The sequence below is a fragment of the Paramormyrops kingsleyae genome, chromosome 6 (assembly GCF_048594095.1).
Source record: "Paramormyrops kingsleyae isolate MSU_618 chromosome 6, PKINGS_0.4, whole genome shotgun sequence".
Taxonomy (NCBI): domain Eukaryota; kingdom Metazoa; phylum Chordata; class Actinopteri; order Osteoglossiformes; family Mormyridae; genus Paramormyrops; species Paramormyrops kingsleyae.
The window spans coordinates 34825276-34847175 of record NC_132802.1 but is presented as its reverse complement, the minus strand read 5'-3'; the positions used below and the strand labels follow the sequence as shown (position 1 = coordinate 34847175).

The window sequence follows — 21900 nt, the reverse complement described above, 5'->3', positions numbered from 1 at the left end:
AAATACATATACCTAGTTTACTAATCTCAGCACGTTTGGCAATCCAGAAAATAACAACAGAACTGAACTAATTAAACGGCAGAACTGTGTGGTTGCCTGTACACTTATCTGTCCAACAAATGGCATTTGTTGGACAGATAAGTGTGGCAAAGTAAAAACAGGACATAAAGGGATGTCCAGAACAGAACCGACAACAGCAAAGTCAACTGTAAAAGAAACCTAAGTACAGCGAACTGTGCGACAGGAAACTAGGCCATTCATCACTGGCCATTTAATAACCTGCATACAGTATATGGCAAAAATACCTTTGGCATCACACGTGAGACATATTTTCATAATTCTTATGGCCAGTGGAATGTACAGAAATAACCATAGGACTGGCACCTCCGAATTACACAAGTAATGACTAAAATACAAAAATACAGATGGATGGCACAGAAATGGTGACCAGGCACATACCAGCAGCAGAGAGAATGAAGAAGCCATACAGGAAATGTATGCTTCAAAATAACACTGGAATAATATTAAGGTGCCAAGTTTGCCAGTTTAAAAACAAGTCACAGACACATTCCCAAGAAATAAATTAGCTAAATTTGGAGGGCATCTTCTACAGGGTTAGGCAAATTGATGGATTAGCTATAGTAGACTGGACAGTTAGCATGTACTGTAGACAATTTGATCAACGAGCACACGAAAAAGACTGAATCTGGTGTGGGAAATGGTAGCGTGACAACAGCGATTGTAAAATTGATCCATATTCCTACACAAGACCTGTGATGCAGTTTAATATTCCGAAATAGGCTGGAAACGTGTAAAAACAAAATCCAGAAAGTATGCCAGTTACACTGTTATATTCTTTCCCATACCCCAAAATATTGGTTCCCGACCCCAAAAAATTACATCTAAATACGTTTTTTAGCATTTAAACGCAAAATGAACCTGATAAAACAAGAAGAGCATATACTGTGCTAAACACATCTAAGCACATTTATCAAAACAGTAATTTTTAAAGTAAGAAAATAAATGTATCCAAACAATGTGTAAAGTTAAAAAAACGAATGTGTCCTGCCCCAATCGTCCGCTCCTTCCGTGTGCCACGCCCCCTCGTTAACACCGTGTGGAATCCCCATGTGATCAGCTATTTCTGGTTGTTGTCATTAGCCCTCTCTATTTCGTCCGTGTTTCAGTTTGTTTCCCCAGTCCGGTCATTGTATTGTCCATCTGCGTTTTGCCTGCTTTACCTGTAATTAAACCCTGTATTCCCCGATACCCTGACGTCTCCGTTCTGTCTCGCTCAGCACGACAATATTATTATAATTAAATTTATTAATTGTTTATTATTCATATTAAAATAATGAATAAGCAATCTTTATTTTTAAATGTATTTTATTATATAATAATAATTACTGTTACTATCATTATCTAAATGTATTTTTACTGTCTAAATATATGTATTCAGCTAGTGTAAAAATGCACGGTGCTATCACAGCGAATGCAAGGCTGAGACTGAAGCTTTACCCTTTGTTTCCGCTGAGAGATGTGCTGCGTGACTCATTTCCCCGCGTACAAGTTATCTTTGGTCAGCGTTCACGGTTTGACTTCTGAGATTCAGATCGAGTTCTAGGTAATTTTTTTCCGAACTGGTTGGTGAGTTTGAGAACTGAGGTATCACTGTACTGCCAAATTAAATTTGCTAAACAAGGTTTAAGAATCACATTAACGATCAGCGTAGAACATCCATGTACAAAACTAGCTGCGGCTTTTCTAGGTACGTTTGGGGAAAAAAAATTCCAAATGCCTTTCTGATTTAAAAATTATAGAAAAACCTAAGTGGAAATAATTGCCAACTTTAATCATCGGGGTTTTCGTAAAACATACTGTCTATGGTAAGTAGCTAATGACTGGCACAGCAAATAGCCTAGTCATTTTTTCCACGTTAATTTATATATTTAGTTTTCATATTTACGTTCAACCACAGAATTGAAACCCTAAGTGTATAAAAGTCACCATTTCCGTACGTTGAGTAACAAATTCATTACTTCGCGCAAAAGTATTCTCGCAGCTTACATTAAAGGGTTAAATACATCCGGCACTGATTTGAAGAGACTCGTAGCAAACGGCTGAGCCTAAAATCCCTCCTATTGGCCAAAATGATTGGTTGCTCACGTATTTTGCGTCTTCATTCTGTACGCTTAGTGGTCTAATCTGGTGTCAATCACAACGACTGTCATTGCAATAGGAATCTAGTTAGTATGAGCGAAAGATTTCCCCTTACGATATTACTGACAAATTACTGAAATATATACCGCAATAAGTAGAATTGGGTTCGGCATGAACATTTTAAAGCTGACAATATCAGATAAAGTCATCACTTGAGGAATACAGAGCATAAAACAAAACGCTGTTGAATGTCTTCTAAATTTATCTTGTTCAAATATTATCCAAACATGGGAATGGAAGAATAACTAGGCGAACGCTTAAGTAAATAAAACAATGTTTTAAATACATATGCCCTGAATAGTTTTAGGAATCGTGACGAGATTTCCTGCTGTGCATACACATTTACGTGTTACCCAGGCAGTAGCATCCCGGTACCCAGCTCTCCATTCACAAGCATTCAACTTCCACCGGTTTGGTTGGAAAGGAGGTGCACCTTACAGCATGCTGTCACATCTGATAGGCTATGGCAACGGTCCTTTAAATTAAACGAGCAAAGCCACAAAACAGCTACACCGTTCACTGTCAACGGCAAAAATATTTATTTCACCGTGCTAAAGTCGATATAAATACTACCGGCGTTCATAAGATTTACTATATAGAAAATTTCGAGAGTGGAAAATGCAGCTTGTCTACATCCTCCACACCCATTATTCTTCCATGACGGAAAAAATACATATAGGTATATATATATATATATATATGCAATAAATAATAACGTACTATCACGTTGCTGTTTATATGCTTTAATTTTGGCCATTCTCTTGCTATGCCACTCAGCATCTACTGAGAATGTACAGTATTCCTCGCATCGTATTTACTTGTCAATTTAATTGCACACACATTAATCCCTTAAAAGCAAACGCAATTATATTGCAGTCGTCAGTTTTGTCGTGATTAAATAAATCACTGTAAGGCGTAATTTCGTACCGTTTGTAGCGGCGATGCTTCCCTCATCACAGTCTCCAGGTTTCACTCCACATTCCCAGCATTCCCAACCCGTCCTTTCATCGGGCCGCAGACTCACTCTCTCCTACTCGCTGGAACGCGGCAGTAAGACAATTAAAGGGCAAGTTGACAAAAAGGTATAAGCGGCACTTTAAATGAACCAAGACTGGTCCGTTAAGTAACGATCATCAATGTCGTATTTAAGGTCCTCCTCCTATTTTTTCCTTTCTTTATTTCTCCATCCACAACTAGCTGACATATTTTTATTTCCTAATTATTAATTCATCATGTGGCCCGGTTTGCGACGCATAGAGGGTGGCAGCAACACCATTATTAGCATTTCGATAAACTTTATAATTGCCAAGTGTGTAGGCTATGTGTTGACAAGAAAAGAACTGGGGGCCAAAAGCTTCACGACTGTTCAGACAGCAACATTTTCGTGTGCTGTACGTCTATCTTTATATCACTTTGGCGTAACTATATCTCTTTCAAAACTAGGCTGTTGATCAATTGTACAATAAAATTCATTTGAAAAATATGATGGTGTCCAAATCCATACTCTCGCACTTAATTTACAAAAAATTGTCATAGCCCATTCTTAACCGAGTGACATTTTTATTTAAATATTTATTGTTCACTTCTGCTGTTTTGTACTTTTCTGATAAAATATCATTTTGATGCAATTTTAAGCGCTTAGTGTTCTGAGATTGCAAAACCTTTCCGGCGAGGGTAATTGAATAATAAGGCCACGTGTTCATCGTTATATTGCACGCAGTGAAAATGATAGAGAACATAAGGTACCTTGATAACCCAAGTAGGAAAGCTGCAGAAGAATAATGCTGAGTATCAGTGACTCCTGCATCTCGCTATCAGACTTCCTATTGCTCCTACAACGGGTCAGAATTAATTCAATACGTGACCGCAAAAAATAGAACACTCGTTTTTAGTATGTTTATAAATAAGTAAAACGGAGACTTGTTTGCAGAGGAAAAACAAGATATACGATCGATCTGTGCTCTATGAAATTGTCCAGGATAGACAGCATTTCTGAAGTATTGGCCTCATGAGAGGAACACCATAGTACAAAATTAATTTTATATCCTGACTGTAAAACACTTCATGTATTGTTGTGTTGTCCACAGATTTTTTTATTTCTTTTTTTTTTCGTAGTAGCAAGATGTCTACTCGGTGCACTATTGTAAATCATGAGGACTATTCCACTTCAGATATATTTGACTCATTGTCATGCAAGTTTCTGTTTTGTTTTGTTTTGGATGGTGATACTATTATACTGTATAAATGACTGCGGTTTAGGTGTGTTGGAAAAGATTTAGAGTTTTCATGCATTTTACGTTTTAGATATAAATTGGTGTGTCAGGGTAAAATAAAGTAGTACAAATGAGAATGTGATATTGTTTACATGGAGTATGTTAATTTAGGCCTATTTAAGATTTAATTGCATAATGCATAATTGCAGTTTAACTATCCTATTTGCACATGTAATGTAGGAGGAAGCAGTACAGAATCATGCAGTAAAAGTAAACAGCATTTTCATGAAACATTATTTTAATGCCAGAATATTTGGAGAAATAACTGGTTAGGGGAAAAAGCCTGCAAATGTAAATGAAGTGTACACACTATCAGGGGTGCTGTAAGGGGGGGGGGGAGTTTGGACGGTTCCAGGGGCCCTAAAAAAAATGGAAAATAACTGGATTAGTCTAGACTAGGGGGACCAATATGATTTGCTGTGATGGGGCCTAAAATCTTTAGCAACACACCTGCACACGAAGGCAAAAATACCGGGGGGATGCATGACAAAGTTCATCTTAGGGCTGTAAGCTTATTACACATGATGGACAAAAAGTGTCTCTGAGTTCCTGCAGATGTCATGCAGAAAGAATGTCATGGGGGTTCCCCAAATTCATTATGTATGAAGGAAATTGATCATGTAGCACAACTTAATTTGCGTAATTGAAATATCTAACACTGGGAATAAGTGGGGGTCATGGCCCCCCCACCCCGGGTGCTTTTGGGGGAGGGAAACCAATGGAATAATACAGAAGCTGTATGACAAATACTGTGCATGAAGGAAGACTCAATTGTGCCCTTATGGTCAGTACCAAAGTCACAACTGCATTAAAGATTCCCCAGCACAGCACTTCTCTATGTGGAAAGCACTATTTCTCTGCATTGTGCTTGGTCCTGTTGTCAGAGCACAGAGATGGAAGGAGTAGATGAGCAACAACAATCAGTTAGACTGTTCTAGGCAATAGAGCTCGGACCCCAGAAATAGAAAGTCTGTAATGGGTTTCAGAAGGAGAAAATGTAAACTAAAAATTTAAATTCCCTTTAGTCTCTCATTTATTGTGACTGTGCTGATTGGGTGACAGCACTGCATTAATAAAATAAATCAGCCTTTCCCCTTTAGAGAAGCAGAACAGATACTTTTACTTTCTATCCCTTTGGAACAGGTACTTTTCTGGAAGGATCACAGCTGCTGAATCTGGAAACAACACGTTAAAAAAACAGGTGACAAGAAAACATTTGGGGGTGGTGTGGTGTAAATAACGTCACTATTATATCACATTCCTCCCCGTGGAAGACCCCCACCACCAGCATCTTTCAGAATGACAACCACAGCAACTGCGATAGGTGAAAGTCCCCATCCCCCAAGAACGACCTCTGCACCCTAACGCCATTGTTAATTCTCGTGTAGCTCTCCACACAGGAACCCGCCCACCACATCCCCAGCATTACCACGAAGTCACCATGGTTAAAAGTGTCCCATAAATCAGCCGAGTGATTTGAGGGCTGGAGATGAAGGGGACGTGTGGAGGCACTGGCCTGACAGACCGCCCACCTCCCTAAACCCACAGAGACACAACCCTGTGTCGCTCCTTTTGATTGGACGTTCCCCTCTTGTAGTCTCTCCCACCCCCTCATCTTCTTTAATTGTGTGTTTCACAACATCTACAGCTCCATCACATCCAGCACATCCTTATCCCTTTTATAGAGCTTATGCTGAAATACACATGTAACAAACTCAACTGATTTAAAGGTGTTCACTTTTCTCACCAAGCCATTATAATTATATTCACTTTCTTTATCTTATTCTATTGTCAACTGTATAAGTGAAGACAGAACACAAGAATCTGTAGTTGAAAGTATTGTCCATAACGGTAATGCAATTCAGTTAGCAAAGATAACTACCTACCTGATCTTTGGTTTAGTAATATTTAGTAATATGATGCATTGAACATTTCTGCTCCAGAATTTCAGCAGTGGCGGCAATAAGAAATCACGTGTACTGCAGAAGAAAAGACATTCTCTTTGATGTGTGACAGAACTAATTGATGATTGTGGATAATCCATTTTTACACCCAACAAGCACAAAGTCAAAAGGAGACCCGAGTCATTCAGAAGAGTGAAAAGTTGCTAACAATGGGCACAGTTCTTGTCACATTTTTTGTTAAAATCATGACACTCAGTGCTAATCTCTTGCAGAATGAGTTATTGGTGGATATGAGCTTGCTGAAAAATGCAGGCATATGTGATGAAACTGGCAGGGGCATAAAGGTAAGCTGTGTATAATGCTAACAGGAGCTACATATGCAGACACACGCAATTCAGTACTCCGGCCTTCATATCTAGACAACACAGTATTCTTTTCTTTTGAACTTCTGGAGATCTTATCCTTCCAGTTTTTTTGGATATTGCCTGCGGGAGGCCCATTAGAAAGGAGAATCACTTGCAGGGATACATTTTATAGCATCTACTTCAGAGAGGGGTTAATCAAACCACCCCTCTCAGACCCACCTCACTGCAGGAACCGCTTCCAGGCTGGAGACATCGCAAATTACCTTTCTTGGCAGTATTTTTTACCTCCTTTCCAGAGAAGGCAGGCTTAGCAGGGGGGTATGGTCCTGAGCAGAGCTGCGTGTTTCTAGATTAACCACAAAAGGTGTGGGGGGAGGAGCAGGGCATGGTTAATGAACCCTTATCACCACGGACACTTCTGGAAACATCAGCATTTGGGTCAGACACCCTCTGCAGAGAGTGCCATGTACACTAATCAGCTTGGTTACATCAAGGGTTTCATTCATTTATCCTTAAAGAGCAATTGATACCTTAGATTCTGTATTTACAATGACCTTCTGATTCAGTTTAAGTGGCTCACAAGAGGCACTTTTGAGCAAAGTGCAAGTATATACCAGAGTATGCTTGTTTTTCTTTATTTTTTTATTCTGGAAATAATACCATGCCAAACATTTACGCTTTATTACATAATGTTGGTTTGACTGATCAACACAGATAAACACACTTTGCTTTTTTATATGTTAATTTAACATACAAATCAAATTTAACATCTCACGAAACAATTTTGATCATTTAAATCAGGTTTGATTAGTTTTAATAATGTGTAACTGCATCTTGCCTGATAGTCAATGTAATAGTGGTAACAGAAGTCAAGTCACTAATAAAGAACATCCACTGAAATTCATAACCCAGAAGATAACTGTGTGTGTTTTGTTTGTAATTCTTACATTAAGGGAACCAGATAGAAAGGAATGGAGAGTGTCTATGAAGATATGAATATGTGGACTCTGTGTGTGTGTGTGCGTGGGTCTGTGTGTGTATTCTAATATTTTTAAGTTTGGACAACTAACTCCTAAAGTCGTGCATTTGTCAGTCCTTTGAATATGAATTTAGTTGATTTAGTAACAATCATTTAACACATAATTATTCATATATATAAATTAATGTCTTTAGTTTGTCAATGTCAATATTTATGTTTTAGGTGAACAAACTTTAACAATGGCTTGATCTTTATTTTATAAACAGTACAGACTAGCTACAGTATGCACTCTATGCTCATGAGTCATTTTGCTGCCCTCTATTGGTGCTTAAATTCTCCTACTGAATTGTAACATATCTTTGAAAATAAATGCACAAAGTCTGATTTTTGTCAAGGGCTAATTTTTAACCAGGAGTCTGTCTTTTCCAGTGGCAGAGCATTTGATATGTGACTTTGTGTCCAAGCATCATATTAAGAATCTCTAATCTTACTGAGACTAGCGATGCCCCTCTTTTTCAGTGAGGTCCTTAGTATCAGAACCCTATTGTTTTTTTATTTAGATATTATTTAAATATTAGCTTAATAGAAACAAATTTCACTATTCATAGTCATTTAAATTCAGAGACAGAATAGTAAAACTTGTGAAATATTAAGGACTTAATTGAGGGTTTCAAAATAAATTTATTACCTTAAAACCCTTGTCAAACTGAGCAGTACAGTATGAAATCAGGTTGTACTGTATATATAGGCAGTGGAAACTACAGGTTCTGGATTTAAAGCCCAAACCCTTAATCCAATAATTACTACTATAGGCATGTAATAAGCTATACTTTTCTTAGGGTTCTGTGCATGTGTATTGCTTTTCTTGTATCAAAAAACCTAATTACTTTAATCTAAATACTTAATACAGTAACCACATTTGCGATTGCTAGGGGCAGAAGATTCCCACGAATGTGAAAACACTTGAGTTGGCGAGTTCGGCACAAGCGTTAACTCGGTAAGTCTCCTGAGGCTTTTGAGACGCGAATCTCACCTGTCCTGATTGTGCCGAAAGTCTCGAGAGTTAAGAGTTAGTTAAAGTACTGATACCAAGAGCTCTTGCGAACAGCATTCAGGCAGACGATAAACTAAAGGCTACGTATTCTGCATGTCAATAAACTAATGATACGATATACAGTATGACTGTGGGCATTGGCGTAGATTTGGGGGGGACACATCCCCCCAATACGGAACACTATGGGGATCAAAACCCTCTGAATCAACATGTCAAATCTGTACGTCTTAAGATGTCATAAAGGAATGTGTTAAGACGTTTGGATCATTAAAGCTTCCATGTAATTGGTAATTGGTTGGCGTCGCATACTCACCCCATTCTGACATGTTGGTTGCGTTGGGCTGTACGTACACCTGTGTTATGGTCATGTAGACTCCATGTTTTGGTTATGGTAAATTTGGTAATTTTGAATTCTGGTGGCTGAGCAGAACACAAAATGACCTCCAGAAACTTCACTCACACAGGCACTAAAATATATGTAACGTGGCCGATTATTAATATTTAATTGTATGTGACACATATTACAGACATATATGTGAAATATATGTTTAAATATATTACAGTGGAGACCGCTTACAGATATCATGTTTGGGTAAAGTTAATCACTATAAGCGGATGATTATTATAATTAAGAGAATTCTATTTTTTTCTTTATGTCTCAGGCAGATTACCATGTAATTCACATTTGTATATTTATTAAATAAATATAAGGTAATAAAACGGACAGCATCACTATTCACTGAATTTTATTGACTCTTTCAAAATACAGCTGTTTCAAACAGTACTGTATAAATTAAATTACTGAACTGTGTATAATTAAAATACACTATAATACAGTATGTACTGTACTGTACACAAAATACAGATAAATGTAGTTTCACCACTGTATCTCCGTGGCTCGGTTTTGCCACTACTTGGACTGTTTGAGCATTATATTCAAATTATTTAAACAGTACTTGTACAGGAGGGGTGGCATGGTGTTGAGTACTATCGCCTCACACTTCAGGATCCTGTGTTCGAGTCTCCACCTGGGTTCCGTGTGTGGAATTTGTTCCATACTATTGGTTGGTGTATCATCGTGAGGGCTACTCTGGTTTCCCCCCATGAGTCCAAGATGATGCTGAGGCTAATTAAGATTGCCAAATTACCCATAGGTGTGCATGGGTGAATGAATAGTGATTGTGCACTGAGATGGGTTGGCGCCCCATCCTGGGTTGTTCCCTGCCTTGCGCCCAGGACAAGCAGTTTCAGAAAATGGATGGATGGATTTGTACAGGAATGATTCTGTCCCAAGCTTTTTGATCCATATAAGTAGCTGATCAGTGAAATGTGACCACTATAAGCAGTACAGTGAAACCCGCTTACAGTGATCACAGTCATGGTGTCAACTGCTTATATGGATCAAAAAGCTTGATACAGAATCATTCCTACATTACTTTAATAATAATTTGCTTATAGTAATCAAGTAGTCCCCTTACAGTGTTCATTTACGATATTTTTATACATAACAACACACGGGAACAATTAAAACTACGCAAATTCTTTTTTTTTTTTACTTTTTTTTTTCTTTGATCGTCCTACTTTGCCTAGAGTAACCCGTCTGCTTCTGCTAAATACCTGAGGCTAATGCTGCATGCACAGAAAACATTTTTACACCTAAGAAGTCTACCATTGACCGTATCCTTACACCAAGGGTGCTCATCGAGCGTAAGCATGAATATCAGAGTTTTTTGCAGCCTTCGTTGATTTTCATGAAGCATTCAACTCGTTGATCGAGTTGCTCTGTGAGACATCCTGAGACTTCACCGGATCCTCCCAAAGTTGCTGGACGTCATGCCCGGCCTGTACACTGGTACTGTGAGTGCTGTGCAGAGTGGAGGGAGAACCACAGTTGATTCTGGGTTTTGCCAGGGGTGTGTTCTTGCTCATACTCTGTTCAATGCTTGTATGGGCAGGGTTGTGGGGTCCAGTAGCTGTGGGGTGTTCGTTGGTGAAGCAAGATTTATTGATCTTGTCTTTGCAGACAATGCTGTGATCTTAGCAGAGTCAATGGATCTAATCAGGGCTCTCAAGAGACTAAGCGAGGAGTCTGAGTGTCTGGGATTGAGGGTGTCCTGGATAAAGACCAAGATCTACAGTATGCATTTAATGACTTCTCAGGCTCAGCCATCAGTAGTGTGTCTGTCTGCGGGGAGAATGTCGACCTTCTTGAGAGATTTCCCTACCTCAGCAGCGACATTCTTATCTCTGTTGACTCTTCCTATGAAGTCAGCAGATAGATTAGAAGAGCATGGGGAGTCATGAGGTCGATGGAAAGGGGTGTGGAGTTCCCGATATCTTTACAAGCAGACAAAGTTCCAAGTCTTTAGAGTTCTGGTGCCCCCTGTCTTGCTGTATGGCTGTGAGACATGGATGCTATCCAATGAGCTGAGACGAAGACTGGACTCCTTCGGTACTGTGTCCCTTCAAAGAATCCTTGGGTACAGCTGGTTTGACTTTGCGTCGAAGGAGCGGTTGCTAGAGGAATCCTGAATGAGGCACGTAATGGCTATATGGCACGTTTCCCTGAGGATGATCCGACTCGCAGGATCCTCATTGCTGAGGACCCAAGTGGCTGGACCAAGCCAAGGGGACGCCCACGTAACACCTGGCTGGAGCAGATGGATGGCCATTTTGGGAGGGTGGGACTGGACCATGTATCTGCCAGGGGGATCGCCGGCCGGGATCCTGAGGAGTTTCACCGTGTCGTGGGTGCAGCAACGCACTGCAATAGCACATGCTCTCCAACCTGACCTGACCTTAATTAGTACAGTATTGTAATTTGAAAAGCATTTGAAACAGCAGTACTATAGTAAATAAAATTCTGTATATAGCAATGCTGTCTGTTCTATTACCTTATATTTATATAATAAATATATAAATGTCAATTTCATGGTAATCTGCCTGAGACATAAAGAAAAAGGGAAAAAATCAGTTATAATTATCATCTGCTTATAGTGATCAATTTCACCTAGGCAGACATTATCACTATAAGCAAATTTCATTGTATTTGTTTTGTATATAAGTGGGGAATCATTTTCTTTCTTCTAATTATTGTATGTACAATTTCCCCTTAGAAACTCATGAAATGGTAGCACCCAAATTTGTAAATTTTCAGACGTCAAAAAATTAAGTGTTAACTTCTTAAGACATACAAATTTGACGTGTTGATTAAGAGGGTTTTGACCACAATGGTGATCCATACTCCAATGCTGAGATGGTATCAACATTATAATCACATATAATCACGAAAAATGCCTGGTTTACAAAAAACACATATGATTAATTTATCTCATTACATAATTAAAAGATATTCTCTTTTGGAGACCCCATACCCTATGTTAAAACAGTTTATTCACAACTCCCGACGAGTTACGTCTATCGATCAGTGGCACCTTGTCGAACAATGCTACAAGGCTGCTCTCGCTGGTTCGTTCTGAACATTGGTAGATCAAACTCAAATATTTACAGGGAGTGCTGCATATGTTATAATAATACGCTTCTTAACCGTAAGTTAACAGAACATTAGATGAAGCGCAGCAGTTTTCCGGTGTGCATTTTCTCTCTTCAATGAACAATACATATAAAAAACAGAAGTTGTCTTAGGTGGTAAATATATCATGGTAGCCTACTTTCCCATTATAAGTGTAAAAATCTCGAAATGGAAGCAAGATATACCTCCAAGACAAGCGCACAACACTTTAGATTTAACGGAGCCATCTGCTGAGACCTTTATATTTGCAGACATCCCAATTCTCCCGGAAGTTCCGGGAATCTCCCACATATTGATAACGGCTCCCTGATGCCCAGAATTTGAATAAAATATCCCAGAAACTAGAGCAAGCAAAGAAGAGCATGCACGCGAGACAGTAGCATGTGCATTGTGCACTTGAGAGAAGCGCACACATGACGGAATGAGCAAGAGAGAGAACGCCCGTATGTGTGGATCACTGTGTGTGTGCCTGTTCATGTAGCCCATGCTAAACAGAGAGCATCCTGATTGGTTTACTTAGCAAAATAAGCCAATCAGATTTTAGTGCGGGCAGCTTTTATTTAATTTCTCGGGGACTGAAATTGTCGGTTCAGTGTAGCATCATGGTAGAGGGATAATGCCCCAAAAAATGAAAATATAAAACACATTTCACCACAAGCTGCACAAAAGTATATCCTTGTTTAGTAAGGATGAAAAATAATGACAATGTTGCGCGTTGTACTGTTTGCAATAGTGATTTCAGCATTGCTCATGGCAGTTTAAGCGACTGTAAAATGCATGTTTGTCACGAATCGAGTGGGTGCAGACCGGGAAACCAAGAGCAGGACTCAAGGTGTCAGAAGAATGCAGGGTTTAATCAGGGAAACACAACGGACTGACGTTAATAACCAAACTGGGAAAACCAACTTAAATGCAGACTTAAATACACAAGACAAATGATAGCAACTCGAAACTGCTGATCACACAGGGATTCCACATGATGTAGTGAGGGGGCAAGGCACATGGGAGGATCGGACGAGCAAGGTGTGACAGAACCCCCCCCCCCCCAAAGCCACGCACTCTAGACGCGCCTAGAGACCAGGGACATCACAGGACCTGGGAAAACAAAAACAAGACCATCAACAAGGCACAGAAAACAGGACCGACACAGAACAGGAACAGAGACACCAACCAGGACAAGTGATAAAACACGGGGAATGTAGACAGACACAGAGGCTCCAAAAAAGGAAACACGGGACCCAGGGACACTAGAGGAAACAACACAGGAAGAACACCAATCGAAGGAATGAAGGGCAGGAGGAAACAGAGAGCCGGAGGGATCCCCGGCAGGAAGAAGGTGGGAGCCGCAGGGGCAGCAGGCAACCGTGAAGCCGGAGCAGGAGGGACCCTCAGCGACCATAAGGCAGGAGCTGGAGAGGACACCGTAGGGGGTGAGGAGGAAGGTGGAGGGACTGACGGAGGAGGCGATGAGGGAGGTGAAGGGAACAATGGAGGAGGCGAGTAGGGAGCAGAAACCGCTGCAGGCGCAGCCACAGCCGGCGAAGGCACAGACGGCTAACGAGTCGGAGCAGGGGGACCACAGCCGCCCAACGAGGCACTGCAGGCGGAACCGTAGGCAACCACCGAGCTGGAGCCAGGAGGACCACAGGTGACTGCCGAGTCAAAGCCAGCGGGACTGAAGGCAAGCCGGGGGGTAGGATGGGTGGAACCCAACCCCGGCACAAGTGACCTCTCCCTTTCCGGGAGACCGAGAGGCGGAGACCTGGCCGGGACCTGCCATGCTAGGGTGGTGGTTGGGGTGACCCACCGGTGGGGTTCATCAGGGTAGTCATCAGGGAAATCCCCGAGGGGCCCCAATCGAGCTCCTCCACCTCCCTCAAGGGGGGAGGAGTGGTGGTCCAATGATCTGGGACCTCCTTGGGGACAGGGACTGCGGAATCAGGAACCACAGGGACGGGAGCAGGAACTACCAGAACTGGGAGCACAGAGACTGGGGTAGGAGCAGGGTCTGGAGAATCAGGGACCTCCTCGGGGATGGGAGCCGGGGCCATGGGAGCAGGGTCTGGAGGAACTGGAGCCGGAGGGTGAGGAACCAGGGGGACTGGAGCCGGAGGGTCAGGAACCACGGGAGCCAGAGCAGGAACCTAAGGAGCAGGAACCACTGGGGCCAGAGCAGGAACCTCAGGAGCAGGAACCATGGGCACTGGAGCAGGAACCTCCGGAACAGGAACCATAGGGGCCGGAGCAGGGGGCGCTGGAACAGGAACCTCCTTGTTACACCACACTTTTTATGGCATCCCCAATAGACCTGGTCCCATTTAAGGCCAGGCGCGACCCTGGGAAGGGACGAGCTGCCAGCGTAGGCAGCAAAGCGGGCAAAGCAGTTGCAGTGACGTCGGGCAGGAACACTGCCAGGTTCAGAATTTGGAGGGACTCCTCCTGACACCCACCAGGGGAAGCAGTGGAGACCGAGACAGCCCCTAGGAAGACCCCTGGTGAGTCTTCCTGCCTTTGGTTTCTCTGCCTTTTCTTCCTTCCTGCAGCTTTTGGCGGAGTCTGGGGCACTTCTGGTAGCTCAGACAGTGGACCATAGGGTAGTGCAGTTGGCTAGAGCCTGAGCCATGGGGTCGTCCTGGACCTCAGGCCGATTTAGCCAGTAAATCACCTCGTTCATGAGACCAAGGTACTGATCCTCGATCAGGAGAGGCGTCTTCCTTTTGAGTCTGGTCATTCTGTCACGAATCGAGTGGGTGCGGACCGGGGAAGCAAGAGCAGGACTCAAGGTGTCAGGAGAATGCAAGGTTTAATCAGGGAAACACAATGGACTGACGTTAATGACTGGACTGGGGAAACCAACTTAAACGCAGACTTAAATACACAAGAAAAATGACAGCAACTTGAGGTAGCGAGCGGGCATAGCACACGGGAGGATCAGACGAGCAGGGCGTGACAATGTTGAGGTGAGTTTAACAAGTGTCATTTCATGTGCTGTATTATTCTGGTCTACACTTGGTTAGTTGCCAAGGCTGTCATGAAAAGACCAAACTCTTTGAAGACTGACCGGAGCTGTTGCCGTAAGGTGGTCAGTGCCTGTTGCGGTGGCAATCCCCGAACCCACTGGTGGACACTGGCAGTGAGGGATGTCATCAAGCTGAAGAGGGAGCCTTTTTGGCCTATGGGACTCCAGAGGCAGCTGATGAGTACCGGCGGGCTAAGTGGAACACAGCTTCGGTGCTCTCTGAGGCAAAAACTCAGGTATGGGAGGAGTTTGGCAAGGCCATAGAGAATAACTTCCGGATGACTTCAAGGAGATTCTGGTCCACCATCCGGTGGCTCAGAGCAGGAAAGTGGTGCAGCATCAACACTGTTTATGGTGGGGATAGGACGCTGCTTACCTTAGCTCGGGATGTTGTGGGTCAGTGGAAGGAATATTTCGAAGACCTCCTCAATCCCACCGACACGCCTTCCAATGAGGAAGCCTGAGAACTTGGGGGTGGACTCCCCTATCTCTGGGGCGGAGGTCACTGAGGTGGTTAAAAAGGTCCTCGGTGGCCGGACCATGGACGAGATCCGCCCGGAGTTCCTCAAGACTCTAGATGTTGCAGGGCTGTCCTGGTTGACATGCATCTGCAGCATCGTGTGGACATCGGGGGCAGTGCCTCTATTTTGGCAGACCGGGGTGGTAGTCCCCCTCTTCAAGAAGGGAGGGTGTGATAAAACTATAGGGGGATCACACTCCTCAGCCTCCCTGGTAAGGTCTATTCAGGGGTCCTGGAGAGGCAGGTCTGTTGGATTGTCAAACCTCAGATTCAGGAGGAGCAGTGTGGTTTTAGCCCTGGCCGTGGAACAGTGGACCAGCTCTATACTCTCAGCAGGGTCCGGGAGGGTGCATGAGAGTTTGCCCAACCAGTCTACATGTGCTTTGTGGACTTAGAGAAGGCATTCGACCATGTCCCTCGGGGAGTCCTGTGGGGAGTGCTCTGAGATTATGGGGTGCCGGGCTTCCTTATAATGGCTGTTTGGTCCCTGTACAACCGGTGTCAGAATTTGGTCCGCATTGTCGGCAGTAAGTCAGACTCGTTTCCGGTGAGGGCACTCCGCCAGGGCTGCCCTTTTTCACCGATTATGTTCATAACTTTTATGGACAGAATTTCTAGGCGCAGCCAGGGCGTTTGGTGTCTGGTTTGGTGACTTCAGGATTAGGTCTCTGCTTTTTTGCAGATGATATGGTTCTGTTAGCTTCATCGGACCGTGACCTTCGGCTCTCACTGGAGTAGTTTGCAGCCGAGTGTGAAGCGGCTGGGATGAAAATCAGCACCTCCAAATCCGAGACCATGGTCCTCAGCCAGAAAAGGGTGAAGTGCTCTCTCCGGGTCGGGAAGGGAGTCCTTCCCCAAGTGGAGGTGTTTAAGTATCTCGGGGTCTTGTTTACAAGTGAGGGAAGGATGGAGCGGGAGATCGACAGGCAGATCATTGCGGCGTCAGCAGTGATGCGGGTGCTGCATTGGTCTGTCATGGTGAAGAAGGAGATGAGCTAAAAGACAAAGCTCTCGATTTACCAGTCAATCTGCGAATACAAGCAGCTGAAATGAGTTTTCTCAGCAGGGTGTCTGGGCTTTCCCTTAGAGATAGGGTGAGAAGCTCAGTTATCCGGGAGGGACTCAGAGTGCATCCTGTGCATCAAGAGGAACCAGATGAGGTGGCTCAGGCATCTGGTCAGAATGCCTTCTGGACGCCTCCCTGGTGAGGTGTTCCGGGTATGTCCCACTGGGAGAAGACCCCGAGGAAGACCCAGGACACGCTGGAGAGACTATGTATGTCTCTCAGCTGGCCTGGGAATGCCTCAGGATTCCCCTGGAGGGGCTGGACGAAGTGGTCGGGGAGAGGGAAGTCTGAGTTTCCCTGCTTAGACTGCTGCCCCTGTGACCCGACCCAGAAAAGCGGTAGAAGATGGATGGATACTACTTTGAGAAAAGCTCAAAAAGAAGAGAGGAACTTAAACAGTTTCAGGACTTCTGTGGGAAAAGGTTTGGATCATCTGCTCAAACAATAACCTGCCTTTAGTTCTTATTTTGAATCACATAGTGAGAATCAGAAGTCCTGTGATATTCAGAAGAGGCTGACAGACCCCACTATGAAAATTTACACTTGCGTTCTTCACAATGTCACACAGTGTTTTGACAAATTTAATTTGATTTTTCAAAACAAGGCATCAGTTCTTCACAAGTTAAATGACAGTGTTGAAGAGCTCCTGCATGACATACAGTAGCAAGCAGATTTATTGTGCTAAAGGTTTTGAGAGAACAGAAAGTGCAGGAGACAGATGTGTGCAACCCTGAAATTTACTGTCCAGATGAAGAGCTTTTTGTTGGGTTCTTGACAAGGAGGCACTTGCTAAGTGAGGAAGCATTCCTCTCTTAGAAGACAAAGCAATTCTTTAAAGATGCTAGAGCATTCTATGTCAGGAGCTTTCAAAAAACAAAGGAAAAGTTCCCATTGGGAGACCAAATCTTGACAAATCTGTCAGTGGTTAATCCAGAGAACCAAGATGATGTGAAACCAGAGCAGATTATGACTTTGGCAGAGAGATTCCCTAATGTGATGAAGACAGATCCCAGATAATTTCTCCACTTAGAAGTCCTGGATTATGCCTCAACTAACCTGCAAGCACTGGTGCCAAATTACAAAAAATTTCCAAATGATGGGATCTGGGGGAAGCTGTCCAAGGTCAGATCTGTGAGCTCAGGGCAGTTTAGATTCAAGGAGCTCTGTCAGTTGATGAAGTTGCTGTTGATTCTACCAAATTCTAACTGTGATGTAGAAAGGGCATTCAGCATGGTCCGTCACATCAAGACAGAATTCAGGGGTCAGATGTCGAACCAAACACTTGTAAACCTGATGTCTTGCAAGATTTTCAGATTGACACAGATTGCCATGAGAATGAGGTTTCAGGGAAATTGCTCAAATCTGTAAAGCAAGCAGCCTCAAAATACAACGAAACTTTGCAAAAGAAACAGGAAAGGAAATAGGCCTATCTTAGGCTAAAAGAACTAAAATTGTTCTAAAATGGAAAGATAAGAATGTATATCTGTTCTGTAAATAGTTACTGAAAAATAATTTTGTTCTGTGAAATAAAGTTTTTTGAAGTTACATTATCTTGTGCATCTCCCTTCTTGCCGGGGGAGGGTATCAATGTCCAATTTAAAAGTCAGGAGCAGCCAACACAGGCTCACTGCAAAGTAAGGACTTTACATTGTTAAAAGCCTCCTGGAAAAGTACAGACCACTCAAACACAACATCCTTTTTAAGCAAGTTAGTTGAGGGCAAAACAACAGAGAAAAAATTCCTACAAAATAAACGATAGTACCCAGCCATCCCAAGAAACCTTCTCAGTTCCCATTTTCTCTGAGGCTCTGGATAGCCTGTGATTGCATACACTTCATCAGCGAGGGTATGAACTTTTCCTTGTCCCATCTCCTTCCCTTACTAGGTCACAGTAGCCTTGGCAAGCTCACACTTGGCAAGTGTTAAACGGGCCACATCAAGCCGCTGGAATACCTGGCGAGGAGTTGCTAAATGATCGGATCACGAATTTGAATACACCACCACATGATCCAGATACGTAAAACAGTCTGTCACAGGGCCCAACACCAGATTCATGAGCCACTGGAATGTCGCAGGTGCACTCCGGAGCCCAGACGCCATAACCGTGTACTGGAGAAAAGCATCAGGTGTAACAAAAGCAGATACATCAGACGCTACTTTTGTTAGTGGGACTTGCCAGTAGCCCTTCATGAGATCCAGTTTTGTCACAAACTTGGCTGACCCCACACGGTCTACACAGTCCTCCTTAGGGGGTAGAGGAAAGGAATCAGGAATGGTCACTGAATTAACCATTTGGTAATCGGTACAGAAGTGGAATATGCCGTCAGGTTTGGGCACCAGTAGAGCTCCTGCTCCTCTGCACAGCCAATTCATGGTCTAACAGATATTGTACCTCTGTTGCCATGACTTGGCGCTTATGTGGGTCCACGCAGTAAGAATTTTGTTTAATTGGAGATGTAGTGGACACAACAATATCATGTGTAAGAACTGTGGTCTGATGGGGAAAATCTGTAAACAGATCAGGGAAACTATTCACTAGATTTCTCACATCCTGATAATGTTCAGGTAACAAATGAGCTAACAGCCCATCTAGATTTTCCAGCATTTCAGAATTGTTCATTCTGGCAGTTAAGACAGAGACCTCACAGGGTATATCCTAGTGATCCTCAGTATCACTAGGCAACACAGATGCCGCAAGGATAGGTTGGGTAGTCTCTGGCATCACAGCAACAGCATGTGTAGAATAAAGCTTCAGCATGTTGACATGGCATGTTCTGGTTTTTCATTTTCTGTCAGGAGTAGACATCACAAGAGTAGTAGGACTACTTCTAGCCTTAACCAAATAAGGACCAGAGAACTTTGTGTGAAGAGAGGAACCAGGGGAAGGTACCAACACTAATACCTGGTCACCTGGATGAAATTCACGAAAGACTGCATGTTGATCATAATGTCTCTTCATCTTCTCTTGGGAAGACGACAGTGTCTGGCTAGCAGCCTCACATGCAGCCCGTAACTTCCCACAAAATTTCTCAACATAAGAAAGAACATTCATCTGAACTGGCTTTTCCGCCAACAACTGATCTTTAAAAAGCTTTAATGGTCCATGCACAGAGTGCCCAAACACTAGCTCTGCAGGATTAAAACCATTTCATGCATAGCAAACATAAGCAGAGGCAACTCCTTATCCCACTCACGATCACACTCCAGGCAAAAAAATCTGTAGCCAGGTTTTTAGAATCTGATGGAATCTCTCCAGAGCCCCTTGAGATTGTGGATGAAACGCAGATGATGTTTTATGCTCAACATGCAAGCTTTGTAATATCTGGCCGAACAGTTTTGATGTAAAGTTGGAACCTTAGTCAAACTGAATGATTCTTGGTAACCCAAACAACAGAGCAAAATTGCAGAATAGCTCGGGAAACAGACTTGGCAGTGATTGTCCCCAAGGGAACCACCTCAGGAAATCTGGTAGCCATACACATTATGGTAAGTATATATTGCTTTCCAGATTTAGTTTTCGGGAGGGGTCCTACACAATCAATTAGCAAACGGTCAAAGGGCTCCCCCACAGCAGGTATGGGATGGAGAGGGGCCTTAGGGATGACCTGGTTAGGTTTTCCTACCACCTGACATGCATGACATGTCTTACTATAATTAGCCACCAGGCCAAAAGAAATGACAAAGAATGTGCTGGTAGGTCTTGTTAATATCTAAATGACCTGACATCACATGGGCATGTGCCAATTCCAGAAAATTGCAGGTACAACAACCTGATGAACACTGTCTCCACCAATACCACTAAGTGGGGACCACTTTCTACATAGCAAATTATCAAGTAAATAATATCCGCTTGGGCACTCATCTAGTTTTTCCTGCTCCACCACTGATGAGAAGAGGCATTTTAAGGTTAGATCCTCTCGTTGGGCCATCCAAACATCCTCTCTCCGAACAGGCAGTGTCAAAGAACTTATAAATAGTTCCTGGTCACTGGAATTCACTTGGCTCTTAGAACCTTGGAGAGGTCAAAAGTACACCTTTCAGGTACCTCAAATAAACTGGAAAACTCCTCACCATATTTCTTTGCTTGAGTATGGGTCAAGACACAAGTGGGGAAAACAGAGGGGTATTCCCTTGTCAAACCATTATCAGATCTAACGAGGATTGTAACAACCTCAGGCAGGGGAAACACTTTCCCACCAGCAACGTCGTTCCCCAATATAACATCAACACCTTTAACAGGGAACTCACTCAGAACGCCCAACCGAGTGAACCCTGAAGATAAAGATGACTCAAGAAGCATTTGATGTAAGGACACCCTTAACGGATTCAAGCCAATACCTTGGACAATCACATGTGAACCACAAAAGGACTTTTTGTGCGAGCCCCCACTTATTACGTCTTCAGGATAGGATACATAACAAACTACACCAGGCTCATACAGGAAACACCTCACACTTCAAGTGTCTTAACAAGTGCTGTACAATTTATTGTGCCTGGCCTACCACATACCTATCATACAACAGATGTATAATACAAAGAAGGGTCATGCCATCTCTCCAGGGGCAAGCCGGCCAAAACAACAAACAGAAACCCCAAACTGCCTCCACCCAACACACACTGCACTTACCTACCAAAAGAATAGAAAAGAAAAACACTTACTACTACCCTACGTCCCTGAGTACACCAAAGAAAATGGCGCTTATCCCCTTCCAGCAGTGGTAGACAAACACAATGAACCACACAAAATAAAAAAAATAAAAAATAAAAACAGTATCACAATAAAAAAAAATTATATATATATATATATATATATATATATATATATATATATATATATATATATATATATATATATATATATTCTGCATATAGTTTCTAAGTTTTGTAGTTTTGGCTTTGTGATATATATGTGATATATATATCACAATAGCACCCAGCCCCACAAAGAGATAACAAAAAGACCAGCAC

General features: G+C 42.7%; 1 protein-coding gene across 7 annotated transcripts in view; it reads right to left on the bottom strand.

Annotated features, from left to right (window-relative positions):
- LOC111848779 (ERC protein 2-like) overlaps positions 1–3472 on the bottom strand; it is a 222640-nt gene extending 219168 nt beyond the window's left edge. For 3 of the 7 annotated variants that reach the window (XR_011992010.1, XR_011992011.1, XM_072713123.1), the window contains exon 1: positions 3148–3468. The gene's annotated coding sequence lies outside the window, so the exon portion shown is untranslated. Of the gene's footprint in view, positions 1–3147 lie in introns of all 7 variants that reach the window. The other 4 variants (XR_011992008.1, XR_011992009.1, XR_011992012.1 and 1 more) reach the window with 2 other exon arrangements.
- Positions 3473–21900: the final 18428 nt, after the last annotated feature.